The sequence below is a fragment of the Tachyglossus aculeatus genome, chromosome 1, assembly GCF_015852505.1.
Source record: "Tachyglossus aculeatus isolate mTacAcu1 chromosome 1, mTacAcu1.pri, whole genome shotgun sequence".
NCBI classification, from domain to species: Eukaryota; Metazoa; Chordata; class Mammalia; order Monotremata; family Tachyglossidae; genus Tachyglossus; species Tachyglossus aculeatus.
This window is the reverse complement of record NC_052066.1, coordinates 48473292-48500242: the sequence shown is the minus strand read 5'-3', so window position 1 is coordinate 48500242 and position 26951 is coordinate 48473292. Positions and strand designations below refer to the sequence as shown.

The 26951-nt window shown below is 44.6% G+C and overlaps 2 protein-coding genes across 2 annotated transcripts in view; one reads left to right on the top strand and one right to left on the bottom strand.

Moving 5' to 3' along the window:
- Window positions 1–26951, bottom strand: part of MCF2L2 (MCF.2 cell line derived transforming sequence-like 2) — a 491086-nt gene that overhangs the window by 176686 nt on the left and 287449 nt on the right. The window lies entirely within an intron of this gene.
- B3GNT5 (UDP-GlcNAc:betaGal beta-1,3-N-acetylglucosaminyltransferase 5) overlaps window positions 18488–26951 on the top strand; it is a 40213-nt gene continuing 31749 nt past the window's right edge. The window contains exon 1 of the mRNA XM_038758291.1: window positions 18488–18715. The gene's annotated coding sequence lies outside the window, so the exon portion shown is untranslated. The remainder of the gene's footprint in view (window positions 18716–26951) is intronic.

Sequence of the window (26951 nt, the reverse complement as noted above, 5' to 3'; positions counted from 1 at the left end):
TCTACCCCCTTTTCCTCCCCCTCAATCTTTCCTTCATCCCACTACTCTAAATGCCCCAATCTCTTAAATTTCCACCTCAGTTCATCCCTTTTGCCCAAATTGCCCAGAATGATTCTGAGCTCTCAGGTCACCAATCAGTGACATCAGCTCTATCAAACCAGCAGACTATCAGCCCTCTTAGCTTAGCCACTAGTTTTGGTAGGCAGAACAAGAAGAGATAATAATGATAATAATAAATGTGTTATTTGTTAAGTGCTTACTATGTGCCAGGCACTGTAATAATAATAATAATAATGGCATTTATTAAGCACTTACTATGTGCAAAGCACTGTTCTAAGTGCTGGGGAGGTTACAAGGTGATCAGGTTGTCCCACGGGTGGCTCACAGACTTAATCCCCATTTTACCGATGAAGTAACTGAGGCTCAGAGAAGTGAAGTGACTTGCCCAAAGTCACACAGCTGACAATTGGCAGAGCTGGGGTTTGAACCCATGACCTCCGACTCCGAAGCCCGTGCTCTTTCCACTGAGCCACGCTGTATGGATACAAACAAATTGGGTTGCAAACAGCCCCTGTTCCACGTGGGGCTCACAATCTTAATCCCCATTTTACAGATAACTGAGGCCCAGAGAAGTTAAGTGACTTGCCCAAAGTCACACAGCTGACAATTGGCAGAGCTGGGGTTTGAACCCATGACCTCTGACTCCGAAGCCCGTGCTCTTTCCACTGAGCCACGCTGCATGGATACAAACAAATTGGGTTGCAAACTGTCCCTGTTCCACGTGGGGCTCACAATCTTAATCCCCATTTTACAGATAACTGAGGCCCAGAGAAGTTAAGTGACTTGCCCAAAGTCACACAGCTGACAATTGGCAGAGCTGGGGTTTGAACCCATGACCTCCGACTCCGAAGCCCGTGCTCTTTCCACTGAGCCACGCTGTATGGATACAAACAAATTGGGTTGCAAACAGCCCCTGTTCCACGTGGGGCTCACAATCTTAATCCCCATTTTACAGATAACTGAGGCCCGGAGAAGTTAAGTGATTTGCCCAAGGTCACAGAGCAGCTATGTGGTGGAGCTAGGATTAGAACACAGGTCCTTCTGACTCCAAGGGGCGTGCTCTATCCACTAGGCCATGGATGCTGTAGCCAGCCCGCTCGACGTAGAAGCCAGACGGGTGGCTGGAAGTGAAGCCATGCCACCATTGTATTTTTGTCCCTTCCTGGCAGGCTGTGGTTCTGACGGCCCGGTGGGTCCAGCCAACCCCGCGGGTGCTGTGGGATCGAGGTGTGTGCCCAGCTCAGAATCCGCTGCAGCAGTTCTGCCAACCTAGCAGGGCCCGGGGGCCAACGCCATCAGGCTCCCAGATGGCAGGGCTGGGGCCACAGTCCTCTGCAGCTGCCTCCTGAGCAGTAGTGGCCCCGGCTCTCCTGACCCTTCTCAGACTGCCACATGGCTCGGGGTGGTGGCGGCACCTCTCTTATCCCCTCTCTTATCTCCCTCTTCTCCCTCCCATTTTGTTCTTTCTTCCATTTCCCCTACTCCCTCTCTTCTGCATTGCCTATTCACTTGGAATGACTTCTCTGTACCTCATTCATTCATTCATTACCCTTTTAGCACTTGATTTAAGCACTTTAAGCACTTGGAATGAATGTACCCTTTAAGCACTTGATATTCACTCCACCCTGAGCCCCACAAGCACTTCAGTCACTCAATCGTATTTATTGTGCACTTACCATGTACAGAGCACTGTACTAGGCACTTGGAGTACAACACAACAACAAACAAGACACATTCTCTGCCCACAATGAGCTTATACTCTAGGGACAAGCTTACAGTCTAGAGTAGATACATATATTTATTTTAATGTTTCTCTCCCCATCTTGTCTGTAAGGTCTTTTGGGGCAAGTATCATCTATACCTACTCTTTGTATTGTACTCTGCCAAGTGCTTGGTACAGTGACCTGAACACAGTAAACATTCAATTCTTCTAGACTGTGAGCCCGTCTTCTAGATTGTGAGTCCATTGTTGGGTAGGGACTGTCTCTGTATGTTGCCAACTTGTACTTCCCAAGCACTTAGTACAGTGTTCTGCACACAGTAAGCACTCAATAAATACAATTGAATGAATGAATGAATGAATTCAATAAATACCATTGATTGATTGATTTTCCCCCTCCCCTCTGAACTTTCCCCCTCCCTCTGACCACTCTCTTCTCTTTTGTCCTGTGGTCCCATCCACTTTAGGCTTTACCTCCCCATAGCCCGCCCCACCCTTGCTCCAGCCAAGCAGTTTCAGAGGGTTCAGAGGCGAGACGGGTGTCTGTCTAGTCATACATAGTCTCCTGATCCCACATAGGGCTCACATTCTAAAATACTGACATCTCAGCATGGCTCAGTGGAAAGAGCACGGGCTTGGGAGCCAGAGGTCAAGGGTTCTAATCCTGCCTTGACCACTTAGCTGTGTAACTTTGGGCAAGTCACTTAACTTCTCTGGGCCTCAGTTACCTCACCTGTAAAATGGGGATCGAGACTGTGAGCGCCACGCGGGACAACCTGATCACCTGGTATTCGCCCCCCTCAGTGCTTAGAACAGTGCTTCACCCATAGTAAGCACTTAACAAATGCCATTATTATTATTATTATCTCCACATCTTTGGGGGTCATCTGCACTTTCTTTAGTCCAAACAGCTTTCACTTTCTTATCTCCTCTATTCTACTTCTCTCTCAAATACTTGGGAGGAATGTCACTTGGTTGTTTTTGAAGCGGCACAAATTTTGCTCAGCCGACTAGCACAAGTTCTGGGGAAGTTCTGAGGACAAGTTTTGGTTCCTCTTCCTGGCCCTGAGCCTGGCAGGGCCTCTGCGGGCAAGATGGAAGCTCCTCCTGCCTCTGAGGGCTCTGGAGTCCAGGTGAGCTTTGGTGCTAGCCATGATGGCCAGTCTCTCTTCTTCACCAGTCCCCACAGCCAGCCAGAGGCTTTTTGAGTTACCAATCACTAAAGGCTGGAGGGAGGGCTTCAACCCCAGAAGATTTCCGTCAAATTCACTTTTAAGTTCCAAACTGCTTGATGTACGAGGGGTAGGTGCTATGTTTAATTTCCACCTATGTAGTCTCTCCCAGCACTTAGTATAGTGCTCTGCAAACAGTCAGCACTTTGTAAATAAAAAATAAAAGTAAAAATGAAAAATTGGGTCCCCTGCCAGAAGTGGTGACAGGCGGAGTGCCGCTGAAAAGAATTTCCATGTATTCTCTGTAGTAGCAGATAGACGCTTCCCTGGAGAATCCATCACCTCACGTTTCATTTAATTTTAATTAAGCTCAGTTCTTCCTGCAAACACTTTCAAACACCCTCTTCAGAATCAAATGATGATTTCAGATCAATTAATCAATCAATCGTATTTATTGAGTGCTTACTGTGTGCAGAGCACTGTACTAAGTGCTTGGGAAGTACAAGTTGGCAACATATAGAGACAGTCCCTACCCAACAGTGGGCTCACAGTCAAGAAGGGGGAGACAGAGAACAAAACCAAACACACTAACAAAATAAAATAAATAGAATAGATATGTTCAAGTAAAATAAATAAATAAATAAATAGAGTAATAAATGTGTACAAACATATATACATATATACAGGTGCTGTGGGGAAGGGAAAGAGGTAAGATGGTGGGGATGGAGAGGGGGGCGAGAGGGAGAGGAAGGAAGGGGCTCAGCTTGGGAAGGCCTCTTGGAGGAGGTGAGCTCTCAGGAGGGCCTTGAAGGGAGGAAGAGAGCTAGCTTGGCGGATGGGCAGAGCGAGGGCATTCCAGGCCTGGGGGATAATGCCCATATTTTCAACAGGAGATTTCCTCAAGCCTGGACACAGAATTTGTGTCTGTTCAAAAACAGCCAAGTAGCATTCCTCCTAACTATTTGAATGAGAAGTGGAATAGAGGAGTTAAGAAAGTGAAAGGTGTCTGGACTAAAGAAATTGCAGATGGCCCCCAAAGATGTGGAGATGGCAGTCTTTTAGACTGTGAGCCCCATATGGGACAGGTGACTATGTCTGACCTGATTATTTTGTATCTACCCCAGTCTTAGCATAGTCCTTGGCACATAGTAAGCAAAATTACCATTACTATAATGGTCCTTATCACCATGGTTATTATTATTATTATTCAATGCCCCCCAGAAATGGAGAGATATCAGAATAATAAATCCAAAGCTTGAGAGAACTCTGTCATTGCATTTACTGAAGCCGCCTATCCATAATAAAAATAACGGTGGCATCTGGTAAGAACATACTATGGGTTAATAATAATAATAATGATCAATCTGTGTGCAGAGCACTGTACTAAGTGCTTGGGAGAGTACAGCATAGCAATATAACAGACACATTCCTTGCCAACGACAAGCTTATTTATTAAGCACTTACTACGTGGACACAGTCCCTGTCCTAACAGGGCTCGTTGTCTAAGTAGGATGGAGAACAAGTACTTAATTCCCATTTAACAGAAACGGAGACACAGAAAAGTAAAGGATTTGTCCAATGATTCACAGATGGCAAGTGATGGAGCTCTGTGCTCTTTCCACTATACCATGCTGCCTCTCATTTAGGTCACTAACAATCTTTGATTACTCACCACTGACGGGATGGTCAATCAACCAATCATATTTATTGAGCTCCTATTGAGTGCAGAGCACTGTACTAAGTGCTAGGGAAAGTGCAATAAAACAGAGTTGGGAGACACATTTCCTGCCCACAAGGAGCTTACAGTTTAGAGGGAGCTTACACAAATAAAGGATTCCAGACAGGGCTCATGCAGCCTTGGCTTCTTTCTCAAAGAAGCCTTTTCCATAACATTTATGAGCCCAAAAGAAGAGGTTGATAAATATAACCTATGTCAGAGGCTGGATTTCAAGTAACACATCTTTTGCCAGAATGTAACCTTAGTTTAGAGTTACCACAAAAGAATCACCAACTGCTCTTTCCCTGTTCTTTGGCCAGAGTGATATAAATAGAAGCATGAGCAAGGCTAGGTAATGGCTTCAGCTACAAACACAGTAACACTTAACTGGAAATGATGACAAGGACTCATAGATATTGCTGATTCAGGTTGGGGGTATTCCCCATCTATTAAAACTTTAGATGCAAAAGCATACAACTCAGAGTGGAAATGAAATTCTAGAAGAGAGAAACTTAGTTGCAAATGCAATACTTCCCTCTAAATTTTTTTCCACTCAATCAGTCAAGTTTACTGAGTGCTTACTATATGCAGGGCACTGTACTAAGCACTTGGGAGAGTACAACATAGAAATATTTCCTGCCCAAAATGAGCTTACAATCAAGAGAGACTTAGAGTCTGTTTTCAGAAAAATACTCCCAAATTTCTAATCCAGAAATGGTCAAAAGTTCATTCCAATCCTTTAACATTTTTACTAAATTCTGGGGTATTTGGCAGTTTTGTTTTATGGTATTTAACTGCTTACTTTGTGTCATGTTGCCAACTTGTACTTCCCAAGCACTTAGTACAGTGCTCTGCACACAGTAAGCGCTTAATAAATACGATTGATGATGATGATGTCAGGCACTGTTCTGAGTGCTGGAGTAGATACAAGTTAATCAGGTTGGCCATAGCCCCTATCCCACAGTCTAAATAGGAGGGAGAATAGGTAGCAAATCCCCATTTAACACATGAGGGAAATGAGCTGCATACAGGTGATGTGACTTACCCAAGGTCACACAGCAAGCAATTGGCTTTATTGACTCTGTCCTCTCCTGGTACTCTTCTTACCTCTCTGGCCATTCATTCTCAGTTTCCTCTGTGGTCTCCTCCTCTTCCTCCCACCCCTTAACTGTGAGGGTCCCTCAAGGTTCAGTTCTCGGTCCCCTTCTATTTCCATCTACATTCATTCCCTTGGAGAACTCATTAGCTCCCATCGCTTCAACTACCATCGCTATGCAGATGACACCCAAATCTACATCTCCTCCCCTGATCTCTCTCCCTCTCTTCAGGCTCGCACCTCCCCATGACTTCGAGACTTTTCTACTTGGATGTCCTCCCATCACCTCAAACTTAATATGTCCAAAATAAAGTTCCTTATCTTCTCACTGAAACCCTGTCCTCTCCCAGACTTTCCTGTCACTGTAGATGGCACCGCCAACCTTCCATCACAAACCTGTAACCTTAGTATTCTTGATTCCGCTCTCTCATTCAACCCACAAATCCAATCCGTCACCAAATTCTGCCGGTCTCACCTTGACAACATCACCAACATCCACCCTTTCCTCTCCATCCAAACTGCTACCACGTGAGTACCCTAGGTTAATTCCACCTAGGTTAATACATCAGCCTCCTTTCTGAACTCCCAATCTCCTGCCTCTCCCCACTCCAGTCTATATTTCACTCCACTGCCATAATTATCTTTCTACATAAACAAACACTCAGGGCATTCACCATCCTCCTCAAAAATCTCAGTGGTTGCCTATCAACCTTCGCATCAAACAAGAACTCATCATTGGCTTTAAAGCACTTCCTCACCTTGCTCCCCTCCTACCTCACCACACTTTTCTCCTTCTACAACCCAACCTGCACACTTTGCTCCTCAGGAGCTAATCTTCTCAATGTGCCTCAATCTCACCTGTCTCGCTGCCAACCCCTGGCCCATGTCTTACCTCTGGCCTAGAATGCTCTCCCTCCTCAAATCCAAAAGACAATTAGTCTCCCCACGTGTCAAAGCCTTACTGAAGACACGTCTCCTTCAAGAGGCCTTCCCAGACTAAGCCCCATTTTTCCTCATCTTCCACTCCCTCCTGCATTGCCTTGACTTGTTCCTTTTGCTCTTCCTCCCCACCCCCAACCCCGCAGCACTTATGCATAGATCTGTAATTTTATTTATTTATATTGATGTCTGCTTACTTGTATTGATGTCTGTCTCCCCCTCTCTAGATTGTGATCTCACTGTGAGCAGGGATTGCCTCTTTATTTGTGTATTTTACTTTCCCAAGTGCTTAGTACAGTGCTCTGCACACAGTAAGTGCTCAATAAATATGACTGATTGATTTGCAGAAGTGGAATTAGAACCCAGGTCCTCTGACTCACAGGCCAAAGCTCCTTCCACTGGTAGGTTTTTTTCTTCAGGGGGAAGACTTTGGAGTTTTTAAAGATCTGAGAATGAGGTCAAAGCTGCAAGGTATGTTGAACAAAGAATTGAATCACCATAGTTGGGTTGATGGTAGAGCCTCCAGGGGACGTGGCCAGGAAAGGGAGGTGGGGAGCAAGAGAGAAGGGGAATCAATCAATCATATTTATTGAGCGCTTACTGTGTGCAGAGCACTGTACTAAGCGCTTGGGAAGTACAAGTTGGCAACATATAGAGACAGTCCCTACCCAACAGTGGGCTCACAGTCTAGAAGAAGGGGAAGAAGAAGAAGAAGGGGAAGGAGGGGAAAGGAGAAGAGAGTGGAACAAAAGGGAGAGAGAGGGAATCAGCCATTCAATTGTATTAATTGAGCGCTTACTGTGTGCAGAGCATTGTACTAAACACCATCCCCTTGCCCCGTCCTACCTCACCTCCCTTCTCTCTTTCTCCAGCCCATCCCGCACCCTCCCCTCCTCTGCCACTGACCTCCTCACTGGGCCTCGTTCTCTCTTGTCCCACCGTCAACACCGGCCCACTTCCTCCTCCTGGCCTGGAATGCCCTCCCTCTGCACATCTGCCAAGCTAGCTCTCTTCCTCCTTCAAAGCCCTACTGAGAGCTCACCTCCTCCAGGAGGCCTTCCCAGACTGAGCCCCCTTTTTTCCTCTCCTCCTCCCCATCCCCTCCACCCTACCTCTTTCCCCTCCCCACCCCCTCCACCCTACCTCCTTCCCCTCCCCACAGCACCTGTATATATGTTTACACAGATGTATTACTCTATTTATTTTACTTGTAACATATTTACTATTCTATTTATTTTATTAATGATGTGCATCTAGCTTTATTTCTACTTATTCTGATGACTGGACACCTGTCCACATGTTTTGTTTTGTTGTCTGTCTCCCCCTTCTAGACTGTGAACCCGTTGTTGGGTAGGACCATCTCTATATGTTGCCAACTTGTACTTCCCAAGCGCTTAGTACTGTGTGCTCTGCACACAGTAAGCGCAAAAGAAATACAATTGAATGAATGAACTTCAGTGATAAGAATGTTATTTCCCTTGGAAAAAGGACCTCTTTTTTTCAGGAGAACACTGATAACCTATAGCTAAGTCCAAATTTTCTCTTAAATTTCCCAACACTCTTGTTGTTTTTGTCATTTTGGGATCATCTTCATCACTTCCTCTACTTCCTTTTCATTCCAGATTTTTCAGTTTCCCTAAGTTTAAACAATGGTGATGTATGCTTAACAAATACTACCATTATTATTATTATTATTACTATACTATTTTTTCCATTTCTATTTACTTTCATAGTAGCATATACACTTGTTTGTCACAAAAAGAAATGTAAAGGACAGGCCCTACTTCCCAAAAGCTCAATAACTAAATGATCAAAGTGAGGTGTACCATATATGCAATAAACTAGGATAAGTGGAATACCCGGAAAACAGTTAACTAGCAGAAAATCTCCATCAGATACACCATTAGGGCAAAAAAAGGCATAGGATCCTTAAAATGCAGTCAATCCTATTTATTAAGTGCTTAATCTGTGCAGCACTGTACTAAACACTTAGGAAAGTATAATATAACAGTGATATTCCCTGTCCTTAAATGATTTGCAATTTGGTCAGATCTACAAATTCTAAATGAAGAGTTACTTATCTGGTTAATTTTACTCATAGAAATACCCGCACAAATAATTACAAAAAAAATAAAATATTTGGGGGAACCTAATTGTTCAGTCGGGTTGTCTACATGGATCAATTTGACTACATAAAATGCCAATTTACCACTTTATTTATATGCTCTATCAACCCAACTACAGTGAGTCAGAATTTAAACACAGAGTCCTGGACTCCTAACCCAGTGCTGCATCCAACTGGTCACTTCGGCTGCCACAAAAGACTTTCTAAGTAAAGAGTATGGAAAAAAAGTAGTCCTATAAAATAAATAGTCCTATTTAGTAATCAAGCCCAGGAGACTGGATGTGGAGCCGACCAAATCCTGACATAACAGGAAATTCCTTTTTCTCACATGCAAGTGATGGAAATTTGTGCTCAGAGAGCATCCTGTTGCTTGCGCACTGTGGATAAAGACTAAATTGCCACCCAACGCTTTTATTCTAGTGTTTAAATTTGAGCTAAAGTGTAGTAAAGAAGCAACCTTCACCTCCAGACTCAGTCATTTTCCCTCCATCTACCTCGTCTCCATTCACCTCGTCTCCATTCATTTCATGCTCACTCAAGCTGGATTTGCAAAGGGATAAGAATTTTTTTTAAAAAAATCAGAAAACAGGTCACTGATGCATTATCCCATTTGGTATGTGAATCCTCCCATTGTCCTTCTATTCCCAGGGATTTTGATTTTTTCTTCCATTTCCAGGGCAAACATACACAATTAAATTATGAAATGTGAAAATTGACAGTAAAACTTATCATTGACATTTTCCTGTGTGTTCTGTTGCTTAAAATAATAATGTATTTCTTAAACTACAAATCAATTCCAACTCTAGTAATTTGGGGATTTTGCTTTTCCATTTAAATGATTAGGGTCAGAAGAAGCAATTCAGCCACTTCTCCCTTTCACTAAAATACACAAAAACACCCCCAGACAGCTCCTGATCTTTGTTCGTGGGCGTGCCAACCTCATTCTTTCCAGATAATTTCAATCACATCTAAAATGCATGATTCTTTCTATGCATGCCAAGCACACCTGCTTTGTTGAAGTCCTCACATTTCCATTTGTTTTGGCAAAGAACGGAGAGCCAACACGGTTACCGTAACTGGCAGTGTTCCTATTCTATTCTGTGAAGCCACGTAGAAATATGTGTAGAACAGGAAGCATAAAATGCCCCTCAAACTATTCCCTTGTATAATGCTTAGGGAGGCACATTAACTTTTTCACATCACCAAGGTATCCTTTAGTGAATTACTACACTTATCCTTAAGCTCCAATTCATGGCTAAAGCTTTAAGAGGCTTGAAAGAGTTATTAACCTTTGGCTCCATCCCCCATTAATTACCAGGAATGACTCAGGCATGGCAGAGTGTTAAAAAAGAAGGAAAGGGAGAGAGGAACATTTTTTTGTTATTGTTGTTGCTCACCTTTTATAAAAGCAAGGCCTTATCCTTGACTGAACTCAGTATTGCCAATACAGATAATTACACCACAGCCAGGCATCCTGCATTACATTAAGTACACTAATAGACTACTTAACGCCCCTCATGCCTTCCCAAGGTACTTCTTTCCTCCCTTCCTTTCCACTATCACATCCCAGAAGGATTACCATTACATTCAGGTGGAACTATTAACATCTCTGCTAGCGGGGTTACTGGATTACTGTGGCAAAGTCAAATACGACTCAGCTGGATACATTCATTCATTCATTCAATTATATTTATTAAGTGCTTACTGTGTGCAGAGCACTGTACTAAGCATTTGGCAAAGTGCAATACAACAATAAACAGTGACATTCCCTGCCCACGATGAGCTCACAACCTAGATGGGGGGAGACAAACATCAATATAAATAAATAAAATGACAGATACGTACGTAACAGCTGGGGGGCTGGCCGGGAGAAGAGCAAAGGAAGCAAGTCAGGGCGACACAGAAGCGAGTGGGAGATGAGGAAGAGTGGGGCTTAGACTGGGAAGGCCTCTTGGAGGAGATGCGCCTTCAAAAAGGCTTTGAAGAGTGGGGAGAGCAATAGTCTGGTGTATTTGAGGAGGGAGGGCATGCCAGGCCAGAGGCAGGATGTGGGCCAGGGCACAGTGAAAAGGTTAGCACTAGCGGAGTGAAGTTTGTGGGCTGGGTTGTAGGAGAGAAGTGAGGTGAGGTAGGAGGGGGCGAGGTGATGGACAGTTTTATAGCTAATGGTGAGGACTCTTAATCCCCATTTCCCACTCTTTTAGACTGTGAGCCCACTGTTGGGCAGGGACTGTCTCTATATGTTGCCAACTTGTACTTCCCAAGCGCTTAGTACAGTGCTCTGCACACAGTAAGAGCTCAATAAATACGATTGATGATCTCGTCTATCTTGCAGCTGAATCCTTTTCCATGTCCTCCCACTAGCCTGAAACTCCCTCCCCCTCCATATATGCCGGACCACCACTCTCTCCACCTTCAAATCCAGCGCTTAGAACAGTGCTCCAGCACTTAGAACAGTGCTTCTCACATAGTAGGCACTTAACAAATACCATCATTATTATTATTGTTATTATTATTAAGGTCACATCTTCTCCAAGAGACCTTCCCAGATTAAGTCCTTTTTACCCCAGATTGTTCTCCTTTCTGCATCATCTAAGCCCTTGGATATATTGTCCCAGGGAATATATCTGCTAATTCTGTTGTATTGTACTCTCCCAAGGGCTTAGTATAGTGCTCTGTACATAAGTGCTCAATAAATATCATTGATTGATTGATTGGTTGGTGAACTTTGAGAGGGCAATGTTGTGGAGTGAAGGAAGTCGAAGCCAGATTGGAGGGGGTCAAGGAGAGAACTGGAGGAGAGGAAGTGGAGGTAGTGGGTGTAGACAACCTGAGCAAGGAGTTTGGAGAGGAACAGTCGGAGGGAGAGGGGATGATAACTGGAGGGAATTGTAGGGTCAAGGGAAGGGTTTTTTTTAGGACAGGGGTTACATAAGAATGTTTGAAAGCAGTGGGGAAGAAGCCATTGGAGAGTGAACTATTAAAGGTGGCAGTCAGGGAGGGAAGAAGGGAGAAGGCAACTTTTTTGATAAGATGTGAAGGAATGAGCTTGGAGGGGATAGAATTTGAGAAGAGGCAGACGATCTCTTCTTCAATCAGTTACATCTACTGAGCATTTCCTGTGTACAGAGCACTGTATTATGCACTTGGGGAACTACAATATAACAGAGAGGTAGAAACGTTTCCTGCCCACAATGAGGGAGGAGACAGACATTAAAATAAATCACGGATATGTACGTAGGTGCTGTGGGGCTGAGGATGAGGTCAGTAAAGGGTACAAATCCAAGTGCCAGGTTGGAGGGAATAGAGATTGGGCTGGGAAAGATGAGAGAGTCGATGAGGAGGAAGGAGGGATTGGAGAGGAGAAGGAGAGATTTTAGGAGATCATGCCTGATGATTTCAGTTTTATCAATAGCGTATGTGGCCAAGTCATGAAGAGCAAGAGACGGGGACTGGAGGGGAAAGAGGGCCTGAGGAGGAAGTTAAAAATCTGAAAGAGCTGGGTGTTTTTTTAACAGTATTTGTTAAGCACTCACTATGTGCCAAGCACTATACTAAGCACTGGGGTAGATACAAGATGATCAGGTTAGACACAGTCCAGGTCCCACATGGGGCTCACAGTCTTAATCCCATTTTACAGATAAGGTAACAAGCACAGAGAGGTTAAGTAACTTGTCTGAGGTCACTCAGCAGACAAGTGAAAAAGTCAGGCTTAGAATCCAACTCCTTCTGAGTCCCAGGCCTGTTTTCTATCTACTAGGCCATGCTGCTTCTCTTGTTGGAATGGGCATGGGAGTTAATAAAGATAATGTTGCTGAACGGAGAAAAGAGACTGCTCTAGAACTAAGAGCCTTTCCTCTGACTGGAGAAGAGAATGTCAAGATAATTACAGTGGTTTGGGCTTTTGCTGAAACAGGGAGCAAGAGAAAATCCATACTTACCTTAAGGTCGGGAATGAAGACTCTGATCAGGAGAAAGGTTTACAGAAGGCCACAACTGGCCTTTGCCAAATCTTGCCTTATGCCATTCCCAGAAAGATTTTGCTCCATCATGACTGGAGAGGTAATGTCCAGATTCATTCATTCAATCGTATTTATTAAGCGCTTACTGTGTGCAGAGCACTGTATTAAGTGCTTGGGAAGTACAAGTTGGCAACATATAGAGATGGTCCCTACCCAACAACGGGCTCACAGTCTAGAAGGGGGAGACGGACAACAAAACAAAACATGTGGACAGGTGTCAAGTCATCAGAATAAACAGAAATAAAGCTAGATGCACATCATTAACAAAATAGAATAGTAAATATGTACAAGTAAAATACAGTAATCAATCTGTACAAACATATATTCAGGTGCTGTGGGGAGGGGAAGGAGGTAGGGCGGGGGGGATGGGGAGGAGGAGAGGAAAAAGGGGGCTCAGTCTGGGAAGGCCTCCTGGAGGAGGTGAGCTCTCAGGAGGGCTTTGAAGCCCAAGTGGACCAGAAGGGCGCAGTACAATCATGTCTGTGCGATTGGCCCTGTTAGGAATTACACTTTCCATGGGCACAACCTCATACGTTCACAAGCTACTGGGCGCATGGCTCCACTAATATTCATTCATTCAATCATATTTTTTGAGCCCTTACTGTGTGTGGAGCACTGTACTAAGAGCTTAGCACTGTACTAATAGTAATAGAGAAGCAGCATGGCTCAGTGGAAAGAGCCTGGGCTTGGGAGTCAGAGGCTGTGGGTTCTAATCCCGACTCTGCCACTTGTCAGCTGTGTGACTTTGGGCAAGTCACTTAACTTCTCTGTGCCTCAGTTACCTCATCTGTCAAATGGGGATTAAGACTGTGAGCCCCACGTGGGACAACCTGATCACCTTGTATCCCCCCAGTGCTTAGAACAGTGCTTTGCACATAGTAAGCGATTAACAAATGCCATCATTTTTATTATTATTATTAATAGTATACCACAATTATTATTTGGCCTGGTCTTTACATGGAATCCATATTACCATGAGGACTGCTCTGAGTTTCTGCAAGGCTCTAACCGAAATTGCAGCATCATTGCCTGGGAATGTCTCTGAGAATGGAGGTGGACAGGAGACACTCCTTTCTCCCCTTTTGTGGTATATGTATAGGTAAAGCAAACATGCTTTAAATTTACTTCAAACTTCATTCTCCTGGGGCTGACAGTAGTCAATTTGCATTTCTGTATATACTCAGCCTATTTTCATCAAGCTGACAAAGTACTGGAAGCAAAGAATTCTCCTGAGAACTGCCAACCCCCAGGAGCAGAAGTGGTGAAGGGGTTGCTTGTGCTTTCAGTTTAAACTTTACTTTTCATCCCTTGCTATTGCTCCTGAGAAGTATACTAATTCCACCAGTACTTCTCAGAAGAAGAAAGTCCATCAGCCGCATGTCCTTAAAATAATCCAGGACACCTTCAGAATGAAAGGGCTTCATGAAATCTCTAAATCCAATGTGGTGTCGGAATTCAAATCCAGGGATTGACTAGCGTAAAGCCTCTGTCTTCACAGAATCAGATCCGTCAGGGAGAAATCTTTAGTTTTGCTTGCCCTGCACCTCGTAATAATAATAATAATGATGGTATTTGTTAAGCACTTACTATGTGCAAAGCACTGTTCTAAGCGCTGGGGAGGTTACAACGTGATCAGGTTGTCCCATGGGGGGCTCACAGTTTTCATCCCCATTTTACAGATTAGGGAACTGAGGCATAGGGAAGTTAAGTGACTTGTCCAAAGTCATACAGCTGACCGTTGGCAGAGCCGGGATTTGAACCCATGACCTCTGACTCCAAAGCCTGGGCTCTTTCCACCAAGCCACGCTGCTTCTCTGTAGTAAGGGTAGGGTGGCTAGAAACTGAGGCCTTGACAGAGTTCTGGGTTTTGGCTCTCTCAATCTTGCTTCAGTGGAAACAGGTTCTCCAGGCCCTGCCTGGTCTCTGGACTCAGGTGAGAATGGAGTGTTAGGCCCTGAGACCTGGCTGAGGCCTCAGAAAAGAACAGGTGCCCTGGGTCCCGCCTGATCCTATCCTCCACGGAGAATGGGCATCCTAGACCCTGCACACCCCAGCCTTTGTGAGGAATAAGACTAATAATATTATTTGGTAAGTATTTGCAATATGCCAAGCACTGGGATTGACACAGGATAACCAGGTCCTACATGGGGCTCACAGTCTAAGTAGGAGGGAGAACGTGTACTGAATCCCCATTTTGAGGTTGAGGAAACTGAGGCACAGGGAACTTATTTGACCAAGGTTACACAGCGGACAGACGGCAGAGCCAGGGCCCAGATCTTCTGACTCTTAGGCCCATGCTGTTTCCCCCTTTTAGACTGTGAGCCCACTGTTGGGTAGGGACTGTCTCTATATGTTGCCAATTTGTACTTCCCAAGTGCTTAGTACAGTGCTCTGCACATAGTAAGCGCTCAATAAATACGATTGATGATGATGATGATGATGAAGATGCCTGTCAAGCCCAACACACAATTTGTTGTGTGTCCCCCCGACCCCGGGTGGATGTTCATTCATTCATTCATTCAATCGTATTTATTGAGCACTTACTGTGTGCAGAGCACTGTACTAAGCGCTTGGGAAGGACAATTCAGCAACAAAGAGAGACCCTCCCTGCCCACAACAGGCTCACAGTCTAGAAGGCATTCATTCAATTCATTCAATCGTATTTATTGAGCGCTAACTGTGTGCAGAGCACTGTACTAAGCACTCAGGAAGTACAAGGCGGCAACATATACAGACGGTCCCTACCCAACAACGGACTCACAATCTAGGAGGGGAAGACTGACAACAAAACAAAACGTGTGTTTAGAGCTCCAGCTACTGGTGTGTATGTGTGTGTGTGTGTATTTGTGTATGTGTGTGTGGTCTTTGGACTGTATCTTTGTCTGTGTTGCCCAAAGCAGCATGACACTGTGGGTAGATCACGGGCCTGGGGGTCGGAAGATCATCGGTTCTAATCCTGACTCCTCCACTCGTCTGTTGTGTAGTTTTGGGCAAATCAGCTTCACTTCTTTGTGCCTCAGTTACCTCATCTGTAAAATGGGGATTAAAACTGTGAGCCCTATGCGGTACAGGGACTGTGTCCAACCCAGTTTGCTTGTATCCACTCCAGAGCTTAGTACCGTGCCTGGCACATACTAAATGTTTAAGAAATACCATTATTATTATTATCAATTATGTGTCTGTATGTCCCCTTCCCTAATCCAATGAAAATCTCCATTTCCCTCTTCAAAGCCCCCTATGTCTCATTTCCCAGCCTTGCTCATTGGATATCTATCCCACACTCAAAATACAAAGTTGATATCCTGGTGCGGTGGAAGTAAACTAGAAGTAAACTGGAATACAAACTGTTATACAGTATTTAGAAATATATCAGACAGGAGTAGACTGCAGGGAGCAACTCAGAAATAACAAGAATCTGGTAGCCAGAGACCATTCTCAAATGCCAGCAAGATCCTGTTTCTCCTCCTTTCTCTAACTATGATCTTCTCTTCAATCAAAAAGGTAGTGTGGCCCAGTGGAACGAACCTGGGTTTGAGAATCAGAGGACCTGGGTTCAAATCCCAGCTTGGCCGCATTGCTGTGTGACCTGTGTGACTTCTCTGTGCCTCAGTACCTGTTCTGTCCCCTTCTTGTACACTTAGCCCCATGTTGGACAGGTATTGCGTCTGACCTGATTAACTTGTAACTCCCCCAGTGTTTTGGGTTTTTTTTTTAACCAGCACTATTATTATCTTTCTCTTTTCTCTCTACTCCCATCTCCAAGTCCAGTAGGCCTGGTTACCTTTCTTGATGGTTCTGACCTCTCCCCTTCTCATACCCCCCACCCAATTTCAATCAATCAATCAATCAATCAATCTCATTTACTGAGCACATACCATGTGCAGAGCACTGTACCACTGCCATCCTCACCTCTCTCAAACGCTGGAGGGACAAGCAATCATAATTTTAATTGAAATTCCACTAAGAGCTGATTTGTAAATTATCAAGAGTTTTGCAGTGACATTTCATCCAGCGTCAATTTCCCACCCACTTAATCCTTTTTAATAGTCTATTGTTGATCCAAAGGGATTTTCTAATCTTTCTAAATTATTTGAAAAATCATTATCTCCTTTAAGTTTGGCAACTATCTTTTCATAGTCTTCATTTGGGCCTCCCCCCCCCCCCCCACCCTTTAAAGCCCTACTTAAGGCTCACCTCCTCCAAGGGGCCTTCCCAGACTAAGCCCCCCTTTTCCTCAGCTCCCCCTCTCTTGAAAGTCACTTCAACTCGCTCCCTTTGCCATTCCTCCCATCCCTGCCCTTCTTCCCCCTTCCCACCCCACAGCACTTATATACATATACATATATTTGTATATATGTATGTATCTATAATTCTATTTATCAATGCCTGTTTACTTGTTTTGATGTGTACATATTTATATATCTATAATTCTATTTATCGATGCCCATTTACTTGTTTTGATGTGTATATATCTATAATTCTATTTATCGATGCCTGTTTACTTGTTTTGATGTGTACAGTTCTATAATTCTATTTATCAATGCCTGTTTACTTGTTTTGATGTGTACATATCTATAATTCTATTTATCAATGCCTGTTTACTTGCTTTGATGTGTACGGTTCTATAATTCTATTTATCGATGCCTGTTTATTTGTTTTGATGGGTACAGTTCTATAATTCTATTTATCGATGCCTGTTTACTTGTTTTGATGTGTACAGTTCTATAATTCTATTTATCGATGCCTGTTTGCTTGTTTTGATGTGTACAGTTCTATAATTCTATTTATCGATGCCTGTTTACTTGTTTTGATGTGTACAGTTCTATAATTCTATTTCTATTGATGACTGTTTACTTATTCTGATGTGTATAATCCATAATTCCATTTGTTTACGTTGATGCCGGTTTACTTGTTTTGACGTCTTGACTCCCTCCTTCTAGCCTGCAAGCCCAGTGTGGGCAGGGATTGCCTGTCTCCCTCCTTCTAGACTGTAAACCCGGTGTGGGCAGGGATTGTCTGTCTTTATTGCCAAACGTACTCTTCCAAGCGCTTGGTACAGTGCTCTGCGCACAGTTAGGGCGCCCTAAATACGGTCATCATCATCAATCGTATTTATTGAGCGCTTACTGTGTGCAGAGCACTGTACTAAGCGCTTGGGAAGTACAAGTTGGCAACATATAGAGACAGTCCCTACCCAATAGTGGGCTCCCAGTCTAAAAGGTCGAAGGCATGAAAAACGAAAAGCCAAACGGAGTGCCCTCCCTTTTTGAACCCTCTGATCAGACAGGACAAAAACCCACCCTCAAATTCGACTTTGGCTCTGGAAAATAGAGGCGGCTAGTGACTTCTTTGGAACAGGAGGAAAACAGATGGGCCATTTCTGGGCTCGGTGGGGTGTTGAGAGTCGGTGTAGAAGCAGAGTGGGGGTGAGACTTTAACTGCAAGTAATAGACGCCCCCAAAAGAAGGGGGGGGGGTGAAAATGCAAATAGTGGGAGGAGGGTGGAAATGCATCTGCCGTGGGTGTGACCTTCCTCCTTGGGTAAACAGCTCGGGGCCGGGACAAAGACACAATCAGTCGTGAGGGCTGGGAGGGAGCAGGCCTGCTTGGGGAAAGTGCGGAACTTTGCGGTTAACGTGCTGCTCCTCCTCCCCCTTTTGGGGGGAGCCTGCCTCTGATTGGTGTGACTCTCTTCAATTCAGTTCCCTCCCAAGGCAGCTAGGCCGGGACTGGTCAGACCGCCTGCAAGGGCGCCTTTTAGGCTCCCTTTGGGGCTCCCTTTTGGACTCCTATTTTGGCCGCCCCCTCCCCAGGTGAAGGAGGGAAAGCGGCTGCCGGTTGTGGAGCATGAGGACTTCCAGCGGGTGAGTTGGACTGCCGGGGCCGGCCTGAAATCTGGTTTTGAAAACTCCCCAAACGGGGTTTCAGAGTGTGGATTTTAAAAGTAACGTTCTGGGTCTCCGTGGGATTTGAGAAGGGGCAACAAACACAGTGCTCTGCCCACAGTGAGCGCTCAATAAATACGATTGACTGAAATGGGATTTTTTTTTTCCTTTTTAAAGGACCCCCACCCCGAAGTAAGTGGCCCTGACTCCGATTTATTCGCCAATTCAGTATCTCCTTTGTTAGTTGGGCTGGTTCGGCCTTTTAAACTAAACCCGTTCCGTCGCCTTTTTAGTTTTAAGTTATTATTTTGAAACCGAACTAGGAAGGCTTCTGTTTATTCCCCCGAATGGAGGAGCGAATCCGGCTTCACCCGTTTTTAATGAACGTATTAGTAAGCCACGCTCTAATTAATACATGACCCTGATCTGCCAAGAAATGGTTATTTTTCAGTAGTCCTTTTTTTTAAAAAAAAAAAAACACAAAAACCACAACTTCACGGCCATTCCGTTCTCCCCTCCCCCAGCCCCTCGGATAATTCTGCTGGAAAAAAGCTCATTCAAACGTCCCTTACTCCACCCTCATTCTTGAGTCTCTTCTCCCTCGTTAGTAACTTTTCTTTCCCCCCCCCGATCAGTTCTGCTGTTCCCCCATCTCGGCTCGGGGATCCATTCGTTCAGTCGTATTTATTGAGCGCTTACTGTGTGCAGAACGCTGTACTAAGCGCTCAGGGGGGGGGGGCTGCAAAGTCAGTTCGGCCCTAGACCCAAGCCACCCCTCCTCCGCCCTCCATTAATTGTTCACCTTCCCCACCACTCCTTCGTCGTCCTGCGGATAAAGTGGCTAACTGAGTTCGGTGTGTTCATCCTTTTTTTTTTCCCAAAAACAAAAAAAGAGAGAGAGCATAGGGTCAGCGATTTTCCAGTTTTCCCACACCAGGTTTGGGATGAAATCCAGCGTGGAGATGAGATGGGTGTACAAGAAAGCAGAATGTAAGCTAGGGTTTGCAATGTTAGGCCGCCCGGTGTGTGTGTAGTTGTGTTTTATTCGGTTGTGGAGAGGCCGGATGGCTGGTTGCATCTGTGGGGGTGAGGGGTGGGTTGCCCACCGTGCCCCTTCCTTTGTCCTTGGTGGCCCACGAGCTCCTTTCCCTCGCCCAGATGCCGGGCATCCCCGACTGGTCCTCTGTACAGGGCACTGCGGCCCTGGCCATCACCTACTGTGAAAAGTCAGCGTGAGAGGCCTTGGTGTTCACCCTCTCAGGTCTGAAACACCGGGGTTTCCCCCAAAAAACCTGTCTTTTAGAGCCTGCCCACCTCCTTTTTTATCGGGCGAGGGATGGAGATGGGACAGCACATAAAGACTGGGCCATAATCTCACCAGATTATGCCTTCTTCCCAAAACTCTCAAAAGAGCTGAAGAAGGTCACGCAAAATACCGGCCTATAGTCGAATCCCCCGCCCCCATCCCCATTTGTGAAAATAGCTGTTTTCTTCCTCGTGCTCTCACTACTTGTATTCATTTCCCCTTGGCCTTTCTCCCCTTTTAGGGTGCAACCTGTAGACTGTAAAGTCTTTGTGGGCAGGGAGTGTGTCTTCCCCCACTGTTGATCACACAGTGTTCAACCAATACGCTTCATTGAAAACTTTCTTTTCCCCTTTCTCACACAATCGGTGGCATTTTGTTTCCTCTTCCCCTAATTTCCTGGTCTCGCTATGTCTTTTTTTTTCTCCCCCTTAGGGGTTGTGCAGGAAGGGGTTGTGCAGAAAGACTGTGAGCCCACTGTTGGGTAGGGACTGTCGCTATATGTTGCCAATTTGTACTTCCCAAGCGCTTAGTACAGTGCTCTGCACATAGTAAGCGCTCAGTAATTACGATTGACGATGATGATGATGAAAGGAGAATTAGGCCAGGCAGATCACCTCAACCTCTTTAAAGTGCAAGGTCTTTAAAATGATCTTTTACCTATTCTTTCTAGGCTGAATTGCATTTGGTTTAAGTCAAGGTCTGCAACTTATTTTGTGCAGGAGCGGTTAACAAATTGAAATCTTTGACCAGTTGGTGCACAAAGAACCAATCATAATTTGAACCTATTAGTGTAGTTACATCACTGAGAAGATAAATTTTAAATGCCCCCTTGATTGCTGGAATCACCCACACCTGCAGGAAATCAATTAATGATATTTATTGAGCAGTCACAGTGTACAGAGCACTCTACTAAGCGCCTGGGAAAGTACTATACAACAGACTTGGTAGACATGTTCCTTGCCCATAAAGAGGTTACAGTCTAGAGGGAGCGACAGACATTCATTCATTGTCGTATTTATTGAGCGCTTACTGTGTGCAGAGCACTGTACTGTACTAAGCACTTGGAAAGTAAAATTTGGCAACAAATAGAGGCAATCCGTACCCAACAACGGGCTCACAGCCTAGACATTAATTTAAATAAGTTGTAGATGTCAATAAGTGCTGTGAAGCTGAGGCAGGGTGGAATAAAAGGAGCAGAAAAACTGCCTGTTAAGACTTCCCCTTCCCTCTTGCCCCGGTAGCAATAACCAGACCAAACCCAGCAGCCTGGGACAACTGCTATAATGTTCAGATAGTTTGAACAGAGATGCCCTATAATGTAATGGCACTGCATGTTATGGGATATAGGGCCATCATCCCCTCCACTGGGCTGCAGCCACATTTGGTTCCAAAAAATAACCAGATATGACGCCCACAGGCTGCAGACTTCCAGTATTAGAAGCATCTATTGATCACTTACTGTGGGCAGGGCACTGTACTAAGTGCTGGAAAGGAATAAACAGGTGGGAATTAGACACAAGTCCTTTCAGGGGGCTCACCATCTAATAGGAAGGGAAAAGAGGCAATGACAGACACTTAGTGGGAAAAGAAACAACTGCAAAGTGTTCCTGTAAGTGATTGCAGTGAATTAATTACAAGTGGACTTGCTAATTTAATGACTCATTGCAGTGATGAGCAGCTATCTGTGCTGGTTTCTGGGGGGTGTGTTTAAATTGTGGAGACTGCCATTTTTAGGAGGGAGGAAAAAAAGATAAACTTCTAGATTAATTGTAACTGCCTGGAAAGTGAAAGATGCCCTAAATCTGGAGACTTTAAGATCTTTTATTTGCATTCATGCCTGTCTCCCCTTGTAGACTGTAAGCTCATCGTGGGTACAGAATATGTCTTCCAACTCCGTCGTACTCTCCCAAGTGTTTAGTATAGTCCTCTGCATGCAGTAAGGGCTCAGTAAATGCCATCGATTGATTGTTACCATGTCTAGTCACCCAGTATTTTTGATATTTACTAAGCACTGGGGTAGATACAAGATAACCAGGTTTCACTTGGGGCTCACAGTAGGAGGGAGAACAGTTACTGAATCCCCATTTTGCAGATGAGGCAAGTGAGGCACAGAGAAGTAAAGAGACTTTCCCAAGAACACACAGCAGACAAGTGGCAGAGCTGGGATTAGAACCCAGGTCCTCCGATTCCCAGGCCCATGCTTTTTCCATTAGGCCATGCTGCTTCTCTTCTACTATGTGCAGAGCACTGTAGTAAGCACTAGTAAGCATTGTGCTTAGTAAGTACAATACAAGAGAATTAGACGTGTTCCCAGTTCATATCGAGCTTACAGTCTAGAAGGGGAGACAGACATTAATATAAATAAATTATGGCTATGTACATAATTAACACAATTCTAAATGTGTCCCCCAGAGGAACCTGCCCATTAATAACGTGTAAACCAGTGCTTGCTTTATCGGGGGAAGTTTCTGTACCAGGTGCCCATCTAACATTGCTGCTACTGAGTAAAAAGGGTGGGTGGGCAATTCTTTACCCAGCTAGGGCAGTACCCACTGATTATAGAGAAGACAGATGGCCTTCTTGCCAACTGGGTTATACCTAAAATAAGGAAAAGATTTCTAATGATAATAGATATATAAGCATGCCAAACACTATGTCAAGTGCTGGGGTAGATACAAGATCATTCATTCAGTCGTATTTATTGAGTGCTTACTGTGTGCAGAGCACTGTACTAAGCGCTTGGGAAGTACAAGTTGGCAACATATAGAGACGGTCCCTGCCCAACAATGGGCTCACCGTCTAGAAGGGAGAGACAGACAACAAAACATGTGGACAGATGTCAAGTCATCAGAATAAGTAGAAATAAAGGTAGATGCACATCATTAACAAAATAAATAGAAGAGTAATAATCTGTACAAACATATACAGGTGGTGTGGGGAAGGGAAGGAGGTAGGGTGGGGAGGGGAGAGGAAAAAGGGGGCTCAGTCTGGGAAGGCCTCCTGGAGGAGGTGAGCTCTCAGTAGGGCTTTGAAGGGAGGAAGAGAGATAATCAGGTTGGACACAGTCCCTGACCCACACAGGGCTCACACTCTATGGGGAAGGGAGAACAGACATTTTATCCCCATTTTACAGGAGAGGAAACAGGCACAGAATCATTAAGTTGCTTGACTCAGGTCACATCACAGGCAAGTGGCAGAGTATATTTTAATCTGGATATATTTTAAAAAGTAGAGGATTATTATCTGTGGTTGTGACAAACTTCTACTCTGTAAGAAAACATTATTAACTTAGCAAACATTAATTTAGCAAAGCACATCAGTGGTATTTGAGTGCCTACTCTGCGTAGAGCACTGTACCAAGTGCTTGGGAGAGTACAGTACAAATGAGTTGGTAGATGTGCTCCCTGCTGCCAACAAGTTTACAGTTTAGAAGGGAAGGCAGCCATAAATGTAAATAAATAAATTATGGATATGAACAGAAGTACTGTTGGGGGATTTCTGCCTATCAACATCCAGTGGCAAAAACTAGGAATCTTTGGAGAGGAAGAAGGAGAGTGGTGTTTTGTTTTTTAATGGTTTTTGTTAAGTTCTTACAATGTGCCAGGCACTGTCCTAAGCACTGAGGTAGATATAAGCTAATCAGGTTGGACATAGTCCATCTCCCATATGAGGCTCACTGTCTTAATCCCCATTTTACAGATGAGGTGATTGAGGCATAGAGAAGTTAAGTGATTTGTCCAAGGTCCACAGAAGACAAGTGGTGGAGCCAGGGTTAGAACTCAGGTCCTTCTGATTCTGAGACTTCTCTGAAACAGGGATGAGTTTCTCACTGCTTCAGAATTTCCCTATGCTAAAGCTCTGCTTCCTGCCATTTAACAGCAATTTACGCTAGTGAGTCATTAAACCTCTTAGTATACTGTCTTTTTGTATTACCCTAGGTCTGAAGCCATTACTCTCAGCAGCCCTATCCAAAACATTCTCCCCTCCTCACCCAGATAAAAAAGTCATGTTTATTCAAATTATTGCTGAGATCCTTGTGCCAGTTACAAGTAACAAAGAATTAAGAAAGTGATAAGTCACTATCTAGGGATGTAATTGGTAAAAAAATAATTTTCACAAACACAATCATTCCTCTGTGCAATAAGATTTAGAAATAGTAATCTAGTTTTGTTCAGTGTTACCTCTCCAACCGTCAGACATAGATTTAGGCTTGTTCTCTTATCAATTCCTCCTCAAGGCAAGCAATCTCTTCTGCAATTTATTGTATCTAATCCAATTTATAGCAGTGTAAAATCATATAATTTAGCCCAACACGCCCAATTCATCACTGTGGGCAGCATACTATACTAAGCACTGGGGAGAGTACAGTATAACACAGTTGGTATACACATTCCTTGCCCACAGGGAGTTTACAATTTAGAGGGGCGAGATAGAAATTAAAATAAATTCCAGACAGGTATGTAAGTGCTGTGGGACTGATGGTAGGCTGAATATCAAATGCTTAAACAGTGCAGTCAGTTGCATTTATTGTGTGCAAAGCACTGTACTAAGTGCTTGAGAGAGTACAATATAACACATTTCCTGCCCACAACGAGCTTAAGGTCTAGAGGGGGAGATGGACATTAATATAAATATAATTACAGATATGTTCATAAGTGTGGTGGGGCTGGGAGGGGCCATGAATAAAGGGAGTAAGTCAAAGTGATGCCGATGATCGTGGGTGAAGAGGAAAGGTGGGCATAGTCAGTGAAGGCCTCTTGGAGGAGGATGTGCCTTCAATAAGGCTTTGAAGGTGGGGGGAGTAATTGTCTGTCGGATATGAAGAGGGAGGGCATTTTAGGCCAGAGGCAGGATGTGGGCAAGAGGTTAGCGGTGAGTTAGACAAGATGGAGGAACATTGAGAAGGTTGGCAGTAGAGGAGTGAAGTCTGTGGGCTGGATTGTAGAAGGAGGGAATGAGGTGATTGAGTGTTTTAAAGCCGACATTAAGGAGTTTCTATGGGAAGCGGAGGTGGGTGGGCAACCATTGGAGGTTCTTGAGGAGTGGGGAAACATGGCCTGAATGTTTGTTTGTGAAGAAAACTGATCTGAGTGAAGGATGGACTGGAGTGGGGAGAGGCAGGAGGCTGATACAGTAATCAAGGCAGGATAGTAAAAGTGCTTGGGTTAACGTGGTAGCGGTTTGGAGATGTGGTAACGGGTTAGCGATGTTGTGAAGGTCGAACCAACAGGACTTAGTGATGGATTGAATATGCAGGTTGAATGAAAAAGGAGCCCAGGTAATGGGTTTCTGAGACAGGAAGGATGGTGGTGCCATCTACAGTGATGGGTAAGTGAGCGGGAGGACAGGGTTTGGGTGGGAAGATAAGGGGTTCTATTTTGGACATGTTAAGCTTGAGGTGACGGCGGAATGTCCAAGTAGAGATGTTTTGAAGGCAGATCCAAGTGTATAGAAGACACGGAAGCTAGAGGAAGTAGGGGAATGAGGACTTAGTTCGGCAGGGCCTTTTGGAGGAGATGTGACCTTAATAATGCTTTGAAGGTGGGGAGAGTGGAGGTCTGTCATATACGAAGGGGGAGGGAGTTCCGGGCCAGCGAGAGGACTTGGGCAAGTGGTCAGTGGTGAGATTGAGATGGAGGTACAGTGATAAGCTTGGTGTTACAGGAGCGAAGTGTGCACACTGTGTTGTAGCGGGAAATCGGCAAGAGAAAGTAGAAGGAGGGTGAACTGATTGTGCTTTAAAGCCAACGGTGGTAAGGAGTTTCATTCAATTGTATTGAGCGCTTATCATGTGCAAAGCACTGTACTAAGCACTTGGAAAGTACAATTTGGCAACAGATAGAGACAATCCCTATCCAACAAGGGGCTCTTTTGTTCGATGTGGAGGAAAGAACAGTGATCTAGTCAGTAGAGTGAAGTAAGTACTGGAGTGAGGAGAGACGGGAAGCAGGGAGGTCAGCAAAGAGGCATATACAGGAGGCAAAGCAGGCTATAAGTGCTTGGATCAGCATGACAGCAGTTTGGATGGAGAGGAAGGGGTGGGTTTTAGCAGTTGTGAAGGCAGAACTCACAGGATGTTGTGACAGGTTGAATATGTGGATTGTGTAAGAGAGATGAGTCAAAGATAATGCCAAGGTTAGGGCTTGAGATGGAGGATATTGTCTACATTGATGGGAAAGACAGGTGAGGACAAGGTTCGGGTGGGAAGATGGGGAGTTCTGTTTTGGACATGTTAAGATTAAGGTGTTGATGGGACACCAAAGTAGAGATGTCCTGAAGGTAAGCGGAAATGTGAGACTTCAGAGAAATAGAGAGGGCAGGGCTGGAGAGGTAGACTTGGGAATCGTCCAGGTAGCAGTGGTTGTAGGTGTGAATGACTTCTCCGAAGGGAATGAGTGAAGCTGGAGAATAGGGGACCCAGAATTGAGTCTTGAGGGAGTGCCTCAGAATGTGGGAGACAGAAGACCCTGATTAGAGATCCTGAGGAGTTCCAGGACTTGTTTGCTCTGTGACCCTCATTCATTCAATCGTATTTATTGAGTGCTTACTGTGTGCAGAGCACTGTACTAAGCACTTGGAAAATACAATTCAATACCTTGGTCGTCACTTTTCTGTGCCTTTCACTACATCTGTAAAATAATAATAATAATAGTGGTATTTAAGTGCTTACTATGTGCCACACACTATACTAAGCACTGGGGTGAATACAAGCAAATCAGGTTGGAACTGCTCACCTCCAGGCCCAAGCTCTATCCACTATGCCATGCTGCTTCTCTATGGGGGTTGAGACTGTGAGCCCCACGTGGGACAGGGACTGTGTCCAGCCCAATTTGCTTTTATCCACCCCAGTACTTAGTACAGTGTCTGGAACATAGTAAGTGCTTAACTAATATTGTTGTGGGCGGGTAC